The following is an 11,439-nucleotide window of genomic DNA, read 5'->3' as shown; positions in this document are numbered from 1 at the left end:
TCTTGAATCTCTTGATCATCACTTCCCGTGACAAGCATATCATCTACATGGATGAGTGTGTAGGCGATGAACTTGGATGTTGATTTGATTAAGAGAGAGGGATATGATTTTGTGCTCTCAAACCCAAATTTTCAAAATGTAGCAGTGAGGGCGAGATCCCAAGCACCCCGTGCTTGTTTTAAACCATAGATAGCTTTTGTGGAGCTCACTTACTAAGTTAGGATTCTCATGAATAAAGGCTAGAGGTTGTGCCATGTATTGAGTTTCATATAGAACTCCATTGAGAAAGGCGTTATGAAAGTCATATTGCCTAATTCTCCATCCTTTTGAGAGAACAAGAGTGATAACTAATGGAATAGTGACTAGTTTGATCACTCGCGAAAAGATTTGATCATAATTGACTCCAGCCATTTGGTTAAAACCTTTTGCAACAAGACGAGATTTGTGGCGTAAGACTTGACCCTTTGAGTTTTTATTTATAGTGAATATTTGCTTGCACCCAATTATTTTTCCATTGGGAGGTGGTTCCATCAATGTCCATGTCTTGTAATTCATTAGCGCTTTGTGTTCGATCATCATGGCTTTCTTCCAATGTGGTGAGTTCGTGGCAGCAAGAATGAACTTGGGAGGAGCTAAAGAAGAGTTTTTAAATGACGAAGTAGTAGTTGTTTAAAGGACTTTGGATTTACTATGGCCAGTCTTTGACCATGTGAGCATGGGATGGTTGTTGTTTCAAGTTTGGACAGGTTATTCTAGAGTAGTGGGTATATTTTTTAGAAGTTCATCAGGAACAGGATTAGCGGAAAGTAAGGTCAAAGAGGGAGTTATAGAAGATAGTGGTATGGCTGTGATAGTTGGCAAAATTCATGTTGACAAGCGTGACATTGAGAATTGGATGTTGTGTCTAATTGAAAAAGATTAGAGTATGAAAACTTGGTCTCATCAAAGACCACGTCCTTGGAAACCATAGTCTTCCCGTCTTTAGTGAGACAAATATATCCATTTTAATGAGTAGAATAACCCAAGAAAAGGCAAGGTTGTGAGTGCATTTCAAGCTTGTTTGTGTTATATGGCTGAGAGTGAGGATAACAAAGGCACCTAAAAACTCGAAGAAGAGAATAATCTGGGACAATTTGAAACAAGAACTCAAAGAAGTGTTAGCAGATGGCATACGGTTGATAAGAAAAATTGCAGTAGAAAAAGCATAGTCCCAAAAGGATAGAGGGAGAGAGGAAGTAGCTAGGAAAGTTAGACCAGTTTCGACAATATGTTGATGCTTCCACTCTTCCAAACCGGTTTGTTGTGGTGTATAGACATGAAAGCCTATTTGCAACGCCTTCTTAGTGCTGGAATTTTGTAAAAGCTCGCGAGAGACACTCGCAACCATTATTCGTTTGAAGAGCACGGATTGAATATCTCGGGTCCTCCGGTTATTTTTCCGTCAACTCTGAACGGAAAATACTGATGTGTCAGGTTTAGAAATGGATAGGGTCTAATTATTTCTAAATTTAAATTGGTTAGGGAATTTATTTGTCTTTATAATTTTTTAAACAATATTTTTTTAGATTATTTTTTTATTTATTATATTAATATTCTTTTTTCAATAAATTTAAATATATGGTATAATAAGTACAAACTAATTAATAAATTATTTAAATTTAAAAATATCATTTATTATGAAACTAAATAAACCATTTTCAAATATAATTTTTAAATACATAAATAATAAACATTAAAATTCAGTTAATACACTAATAATAATATCCCTATGATATACTATTAGTATTATGATCTAGATAATTTTTCACAATAAAGTGAAAACTAATGAACACATTACTTGATATATAGTAAAATATTTTTGAGTAATAACAAATTTAATTTATCTCTTTAAACTAAATTAATAATTCTATTTGATATCTTTGTACTAAAATACACTATGAACAAGCTACTAATACTAAATGAAATAATTAAAATATATAACCTTTAATGAAATAATTAAATACTAATTGAAATAATTCTATTTTTTATCTCTTTAATTGAATTCTAATATACTTGAAATTTTAATTAATCTATATTACTCTTATATTGATAAATTTTTATCAATCTATAACCTTATGATCATATGTATTATTAATAGATTAATAATATTATTGATACTTTAAATTTATTGAGTTTATAAATGGTCTCCATCATATATTAATTATATTTTAATTATTTCATTTAGTATTAGTAGTTTACTCATAGTGTATTTTAGTATAAATATATCAAATAGAATTATTAATTTAGTTTAAAGAGATAAAAAATTAAATGTTATTACTCAAAAATATTTTACTATATATCAAGTAATGTGTTTATTAGTTTTCACTTTATTGTGAAAAATTATCTAGATCATAATACTAATAGTATATCATAGGGTTATTATTATTAATGTATTAACTGAATTTTAATGTTTATTATTTATGTATTTAAAAATTATATTTGGGAATGATTTATTTAGTTTCATAATAAATGATATTTTTAAATTTGAATAATTTATTAATTAGTTTGTACTTATTATACCATATAAAAAATATTAATATAATAAATAAAAAATAATCTAAAAAAATATTGTTTAAAAAATTATAAGGACAAATAAACCCCTAACTAATTTAAATTTAGAGACAATTAGATCCCTGTCCATTTCTAAACCTGACACGTCAGCATTTTTCGTTGACGGAAAAATACCCACAGGACCGCATTGTGTGACGGAATCAGGGAACATGGACCGACGTGAATCGATTTTATTTTGAGGGGTCGCATTGTCATTCTTGAAAATGGACAGGTCGGTACTTCACTCTAGATTGTGGTATGGCGAGTATAAACATCTATAAAAGATACATAGTAATGAAAGGTTGTTTAGAGACAATTGATGAAGGACCCCCATACATCTGAACTCACTAGTTGAAGGGGATAAGAATAAGATGCAGTAGATAATTGATATGGCAATTTATGGGATTTGGCCATACAACAATATTGGCACTTGAAATCAATATTTGAATCTTTATTAATAGGTAATTGACATGTTGTAATTATGGATTTTACAATTGGAAGGCCAGGGTGGACAAGTCTTTTGTGGTAAACATCTAAAAAAGTACAAGAATTTGCTTAAACAGTAGATAAACATGAAAAAGATGGGGCTTTTGGATGAAGACACATTCGAACCGATACATGTCATTCTCATCCTTACCCCGGAGGAAAATTTTTTTGATAGCCTGCGATTTCACCAAGCAATAGTCAGGCCAAAAAGAAAAATAAACATCGTTATCACTTATCACGTGCAAACTTTGATACACTTACTAAATTCTGAGTAATAGAGGGTACATATAGCAAATCATATAAGTTATAGTGTTTAAACGTAGAACTTATTAAAACAGATTTACCAATTTTTTTATCGGCATTTCCGCATCACTACCTATATACACTTGTTCTTGGCTACAGATTGCAAGTGTTGCAGGATGCCTCCAAGTCAAGAAATTAGTTTCTGTTAATTTTTTAGACAGGGATATAGTGAAAGGTTTGGGAACAAGGGTGCTCATGGTGGTGTTGGCAGAGGATATTAGTGATGGTGCATCATTGCTTGAAGGATTAAAAATGTGTGATGTTTTTGGATAGTCTGTCATGGATTATTGATTGAAACCCTGATACCATATAAATGCAATGACAAACTAACAATGTATAGAAAGAGTAATACAGAGAGTCGAGCACTGAATTAATGAAAAGGATCACTATTATTGCATATCATCAAAATACTAGTACTGATTTATTTATATATTACCCTCGACATTATTACATTCAATAACAGTTTCTGCATTATGACCATTGCTAAGCTAAATAATCTTAAATGATTATCTTAAAACTTAAGATAGATAATGTCTTTACAGTTAGTTTGCTTCAATTATGTGGAGTTTCAATCAGAACCTACTACAATAAAATTCTACCCTTATCTAATAGGTAGTCTAACTTTAATTGCCAAATAACCCTCAAAGTAGTTATACTTATATCAACAAAATGTGTGGTTGCTTGGCATTCAAGTTATGCCTATAAGTCTATAACCGCATGCAAAACATGATCCAATCCTCATTTCATAGATTCTATGCTCTTAGGCTCAATGCCTAATTTACCAATAAAAGCACTGTTCATCATCTTGTTAAACAGAAATTTCAGCAATTTTGTTTTGACTTGTACACGATATAAGCAAAACGGGCCTGCTACACATACAAGCAATAAGGCCTTACAAGTGTTACAAGCCCCCAGCCCACAAACATTCCATACGCGCAGTAATTATATTGAATGGAGTGTAACATTCACGCGCTCCCACTAACCGCCCCTTAATGGCAGACTCTTCCACTTCTTCCACTTCTCAAAGCCATTCAGAGAAAACGCAACCCTTCCATTTTCGAGCAACATTCGAAACTCAAGATATACAAATCGTCGCTAACATTCGAAAACTTCATCAACACACCATAAAACTCTCGATCAAGAATCTCCAGAGAAAACAAAGCTATAATACTCAAGGTACGTTACATTACCATTCTTGTATATTTTCCAAATTTCGAACTAGGTTTTACTGTTCTTCTACGTTCTTCTAGGTTTTACTGTTCTTCTTGCTCTACGTCTCATTTTACAGTTTTTACTGTTCTAGGTTTTACTGTTATTCTTGCTTCTATGTTACACTGTTCTTCTTCGTTCTTGTGGGTGTTACTGTTCTTGTTGTTCTAGTTCTTCTGGTAACTGATTTTTGGGGGTATATTCCTTAGTTTGGTGGGTATATATGGAGTAATTTTTTGGGTGTATATGGCATAAAATGTTGGGTGTATATTTCTGAACTGATATACTGTAATAGTCAGCACTTGCTTATATTTGCTTGTCCATGGGTGTATATTGGTTGAGCTTGTAATGTTGCTTGATATTGATGCATGTTTGAGTGACACCTGACTGATATATATGGGTGTATCTGATTCATATCTATGGGTGTATCTGATTGATATATATATAGGTGTATCTGAATCATATCTATGGGTGTATCTTACTATTATCAATGGGTGTATCTGACTCATATATATGGGTGTATATTACTGATATCTTTGGGTGTATTTTTTATTTCAGAGAAAATGGCAGCGAGAAACCAACCTGGAAGAAATGTAAGAACAAATATATGTCTTACATGAAATCAGTTTTATATAATAGAAATATATCTGACTATAATTTTGTTTTTGTTTACAGCAAACCAAAAACCTTAAGTGTGCAACACATCTCTTAAGTGATAAATTCAGAAACATGAGTGAGGAGAAGAAAACAATTGTGAGGGATTTGGGATTCGGTGGCTTGATGCACATCCCACCACTAAGGGTGCATTACCAAGTGTTAAGGGAGCTGGCTAACAACTTCAAACTAGGGGAGAACAGACTGAAAACCGGATACGGTTCTTTTAAAATAACACCAAGAAAAATAGGTCATGCGCTTGGCATCAATGCAACAGGTAACTCGCTAAAAACTATAGGTGTATATTAACTGATGCTTGGGTGTATTTGAACCGACTTTGATACTTTGTTATTTTCCTTTTTGTAGGAGATCTATTTCCTCAGAAAGTCGATTATAAGAAACTTTATGAGGATGACAAAGTAATTTTTAGGAGATTCCAGGGTAAGATCCTCAAAAGTCTTACAGATGAGATGATGGATATTGGCGTTGGTAACGAAGAGGAACGCCTAATGTTCAAGAAGATTTTCATCCTCTATATACAGATGGCGCTCCTTTTACCAACGACAATAAACAAAATCTCGCCTGTGCACCTGGCCCCAATTTTTGAGATGGACAGCATAACGGAGCGAAACTGGGGGGCATGTTTTGACCTTTATGGTCAAGGGCATAACCGACTACAAGGAGAAAAAGAAGAAGGCAATTGATGGCTGCCTCTTTGCCCTGATGATAATTTACTTTCATCTTTCTAAAAACAAAGACAAGAAGAGGGCTGAAAGACCGCCAAAACCCTGGATTGCCAACTGGAATAAGGAGGAGTTGGTCGAAAGAATGAGTGCAGAAACAGAGGAAATTTTGGTAAGTGAACATAATATGTTGGGTATATTTTATTTACCTGAATGCTACTAACTAAAATATCTAATGTTTCAGGGGATTGTAAAGATGGCGGAAACAAGAGAGAAAATGAAAAAAATAGAGAAAAAAAGAAAAAAACAAGAAAAAAAAAACAAAAAAGGAAGACGAGTTCAACATCATCTTCGGAGACAAAAATAACTGACAGTGATAGTTATACCTCTGAGTCTGAGATTCAAGAAGACTCAGAGGATTCACTAAGAAAACAACCCAGCAAAAAAGGAAAAAAGTAAGTACCATTTGGGTGTATTTTGTTTATCAAGTTGGGTGTATGTTGTTTATTAAGTTGGGTGTATTTCGTTTGTTGTGTTGGGTGTATATTGTTCATTCAGTTGGTTGTATCTTGTGCATTCATTTGGGTGTATTTTATATCTTTAGTATGTTCTAAATGATGATTGTTTGCCTTCCAGAATGAACTCCAGAAAAAGAAAGAAGAGTCAAGAGGATTCAGATTCTGATTCAGAATCTGAATCAACTGATGAGTAATGTTCTGAAATTATTACTCCTTTCTTTTGGCTTCATTATAAAGATTTCGTGTATTAACTGAAATGACTCTTATTAACTTATAGAAGCGAAGAATCATCACCGGTGGAGAAGCAAAAGAAAAAGACACAAAGAACACCAAAAAAGTAAGCACTTCTTTGGATAATATTCTGTAATAAAATTTATTTTTTTTTATTTCTGAATCATACTTGTTTTTTCCACCCAGAACACAATCCAAAAAGAAAAAGGTTGTTGTTGAGCATTCATCTCCTGAAGAAGATCAATACTATAATGGGTACAGTACCTCGTAAGCTATATTACCGTCTATCATCATAATTATTTTTGTTAACATCTTCTTTTATGAATGTAGTGAGAGATATGAAATAGGAAGTGAAGATCTAGATGAATTTTTAAGGGGAATCGATGAAAAATCTGCTGCAGAGGGGTATGTCTTGTTGGGGTGTATAATTCAGATTTTAGTGTATTTTCTTTGCTAATAATTGTTTCTTGTTTCGCAGGTAGAACAAAGCTGACCAGCGATCAACAGAAGGTCGCTATGTCTCCTCTGAAACGTAAGAAGCTTTATTTAATAAAATATTGTTATCATGATTTGAGTGTATTTTGTGGAACCATTTGGGTTTATTTTGTTGATCAAGTTGGGTGTATGTTGTTTATTAAGTTGGGTGTATTTTGTTTGTTGTGTTGGGTGTATATTGTCCATTCAGTTGGTTGTATCTTATGCATTCATTTGGGTTTATTTTATACCTGTATCATATTTTGTCTGAATAACATGAAATCTATTTAGAATACCGGATGTGAACTTGGGAAGTGATGATCCTTCCTCTCAAGGACGCACAGAACAAAGTAGTGTAAACAAGCCAGTAGAGAGCATGTAATTTCTCTTTCAAATAATTGTTACTTTTGTTCTTCTATTACCTTCTACTTCTAATTCTGTATATATTTTTTTTAGAAAAAAAAGTCCTTTATTATTTTATTCAAGAAAAAAAAGGCAGAAAAAAAAGCAAAAACTGCAAGTATGTAAGTTCTCAAAAAACAAAGCCTGTCTTCTTTTTGAATTGTTCGGGTGTATTTTTTGACTTTCTTTAGGTGTATTTTAGGTTGAGTCCGGTTCAACAGTCAGCCAGTGAGCCGACTGATTCGAATATGATGGTTGTGAGGGAACAGACACCGTCGGAAGCACTTGCAATGTGAGTTTTTAAAGAATATTTCAACCTTATAACCTTATTATTTTCAAAGGCGTTGTTAACCTTTCATTTTTCTTCTTGTTTAGAGTTCCGATTCAAGTTTTTGTGCCAGTGTCCCAAACAACCACTGTGCCGGAATTTGAAGAAACACCTGAGACAGATTTTGCACCAACCCATCTGCTACAAATTGAAGGAACTACAAAAATGTAAGAAATAGTATTGGGTGAATATTTGTTTAGAGTTTGGTGTATATTGGGTTACAGTTCGGGTGTATATTTGGTAACAATTTGAGTGTATATTGTTCTTGAATAGTTTTTTTACGCCATGATTAATTTTGTGTAACTGTGCAGCACTCCTGAACCCCCCAACAACTTGAAGAAAGCACACCCACGCTTCCCCCAGCTCCAACTAAAATGTAAGTTCATCAGACTAAAATCAATCTTTGCTTATCATCTGTATATTTTTATTCTTATAATACGTTATACATGATGACGTAGTTATCCAGCCGCAGAAGACGCTGTTGCCCTGTTGATGATGGCACGGACAGCATCGTATGTTCCTAGAACAGATCCGATGCTATCATTCAGCCTTGGCCTCACTGATTCAAGCCAAGAAGAAGCAGCAACGCAAAAGGGAGCGTCAACACAGGAGACAGAAAGGGCAAAATCTCCAAAAGCTGCAAATTTGCTAGAACAATTAGACAATTTGGTACAAAAAATAGCAAGAAGTGCAGCGAAAGAAGAAAGTGAAAGTCCACAAATTCAAAGGGAGACTGGGGGAGAAAGTTCTGGGAAGTTTGAAACTCCTGCGGGAAAAAATCAGAATACGGATGATATGAAACAGAAGTGCTACATCTGGGGGACGCAAGTGAAGACATACGCAGATGGCACAACTAACGAGTATGACAACATTTGCACTCTGATTGCCCAAGATAAATACATTTTGACAAAAATGCACCTTGCATCACTCCAGGCGGGAACTTATATAGAAGCCGAGGTAATATTAGAATAACATTAATGTTTTTACACCAAAGTTTACTGCAATATTTATTAATGTAAATTTATTTCGGCATATATTTCTAGATTGTATCTGCCATTTGCCTCATCCTCAACCAGAAAAAGGATAAAAGGTTTCAAGAACAAGTATACTGTCTCCCCCCAATATTGTGGTAAGTGTTACTTTTACGAAATTTGGGTGTATTTTCTGTATTCATTTGGGTGTATTTTTTACGTTCTATTGGGTGTAAGTTGTGTATTCATTTGGGTGTATTTATAGTATTCACAATTGTTGCAGAACATGGCCATTTCGAAGCACCCAAACGGAGAATTTATATCACCTAAAACCAATAAAGAATTCAAAGTGGAAGACTACCCAAGTTTTATTCCCTTCATAGATGCAAAAAAATTAACTTCGCATCCATATGTAAGTTTTCATTTGTAAAATTTGTTAGTACCGTTCTTTACTTATATGCCAAATAAAATAACACACTGTTGAAATGTGGCAATCCTTCAGATTTTCGCACCTGTTTGCTACTCGGACCATTGGTGGTTATGGGTGATTGATACAAAAAACGGAGATTTCATATACTTGACCCGCTACACAAGAAAGCTCCAAGCGATCAGAGAAAGCAGCTTAATAAATTCACTGTAAGTTGGCTCTGTGTTCTTTACTTTAATAGATAGATCTATTTCAATTCAATATAAGGTGTATGTATGTTTTGCTTTGGGTGTATTTTCTTTGTCGAGTTGGGTGTATTTTGTGGAACCATTTGGGTGTATTTTGTTAATCAAGTTGGGTGTATGTTGTTTACTCTGTTGGTTGTATCTTGTGGATTTATTTGGGTTTATTTTATATCTTTAGTATGTTCTAAATAATGATTGTTTGCATTCATTTGGGTATATTTCATTCGGGTGTATTACTGATTTGTTTTGGTATTTAAGGGATATGTAATTTCAAGAATGAGAGCATATGCCGGCGGGGAACCTCTGAAGAAAGATGAGAAGGAGAAGGAAATTAAAGCATCATACGTTAAAATATCATGCCAAAAATCAACGTATAAATTTGTGAATCTGAACATTAAACTTTCCTAAATGAGATTTGTAATTTATTTTCTTCATTTTCAGCTATGACTGCGCTATCTACGTTATGAAGTGGCTTGAGTTAATTGAGCCGGAAAACATTAAAGGGGGAAGTATGAATGGGATAATTGGAATCATGTAACTATCTTTAGAACTATATAACTCTGTATTACTTTACTGAATTAATATTGCTGTTTAAACATAATATACTTTTTAATTGTAGGACGAGGTGGATCACTATAGAGTGGAGTATGCTTCGCGGATACTATTCAGTGAAATGAATAAAGAGAGAGATCAAGCAATTAGAGCGAGTAATGCAATAAGACTGTCGAAGCCATCCTCCGTATTATTGAGTCCGTTTTGTCAGATAAATTCTACTGATATAGAAACTGAGTAATCCAACTGCTAGCTAGTTTGTAAATTGAACAAATACTGTAAAAAATTGTCATTTATAAACAAGTTCTATTCAATGACATTTTTTTTCCATAGTTAAACTATATGTTCTGTTAAACTGTCTGTGCTGTATTCAAAAGCTGTATTACAGGTGGTAAAATATGAAGGAAAACATCAAGGCAGATCTAAACACAAATTATAAACTTTTACACCCAACGGGAGTTTAATATACACCCAAAATTGCTGAAAATATACACCCAAACTGTCTGTGCTGTTAAACTGTCTGTGCTGTATTCAAAATGTATGAATTACAGGTACTAAAATATGAAGAAAAATATCAAATCAAATATACACTCATAACCTGCGATTTTTTACACCCAAATAAAGTTGAATATACACCCTGAAAACTATCCCCCCTGATGCTTTGAGACTAAAACCAGAACCCTAAACACTTAAAACCTAAAACCTAAACCATTACCCCTAACCTGTAAATCCTAAAACCCTAAACCCTAATATTATATATATGTATCTATATGTAAAATGTGAATTCACAAAAATACACCCAAAAGAACAGTGCTTTTACACTTATTTCTGTAAAACTATACACCCAAAGAGTTATCCCCCTGCTGCTGGTACCCTAAACTGATAATTCATAACATGTCCTTGATATTGGCTGAAATTTGGATGCACCACTGATGCAGCATCAAACAGATTTATCTGAATATAACACTCACATATTAGCTAAACTATTAATGAGAAAAATAAACTCAATCACCACAAATTTAAAAAACATTACTTTTACCTCGCTTAAAACTTTCATTTTCTTCTTCTTTATGGCATTTGCAATCTGTTTGTCCAACTTTGAACCTAGCCTATTTTTTGGACGTCCTCTTGTTCGAATCCTTGGCAGGCTTTGAAGCTCATTAACAGATTCTAAGTTGGCGTCTTCATGGGATAAAGAAGATGTCCCCTTCCTTTTGCCTTTTAATGATTCCATCTCAGCCATGACGTTATCGTACGCACGGTGCAGAATTACAGTCAGCTCCTCCGATTCGGATGCAAATTCACAAATATTTTGCAAACAAAAAACCAATTGGTCAAACCTCTTACTTCTTGGCTCCATCAGTGGC

Source organism: Arachis duranensis, chromosome 9 (assembly GCF_000817695.3).
Source record: "Arachis duranensis cultivar V14167 chromosome 9, aradu.V14167.gnm2.J7QH, whole genome shotgun sequence".
NCBI lineage: Eukaryota > Viridiplantae > Streptophyta > Magnoliopsida > Fabales > Fabaceae > Arachis > Arachis duranensis.
Note: the sequence above shows the minus strand (reverse complement) of the source record.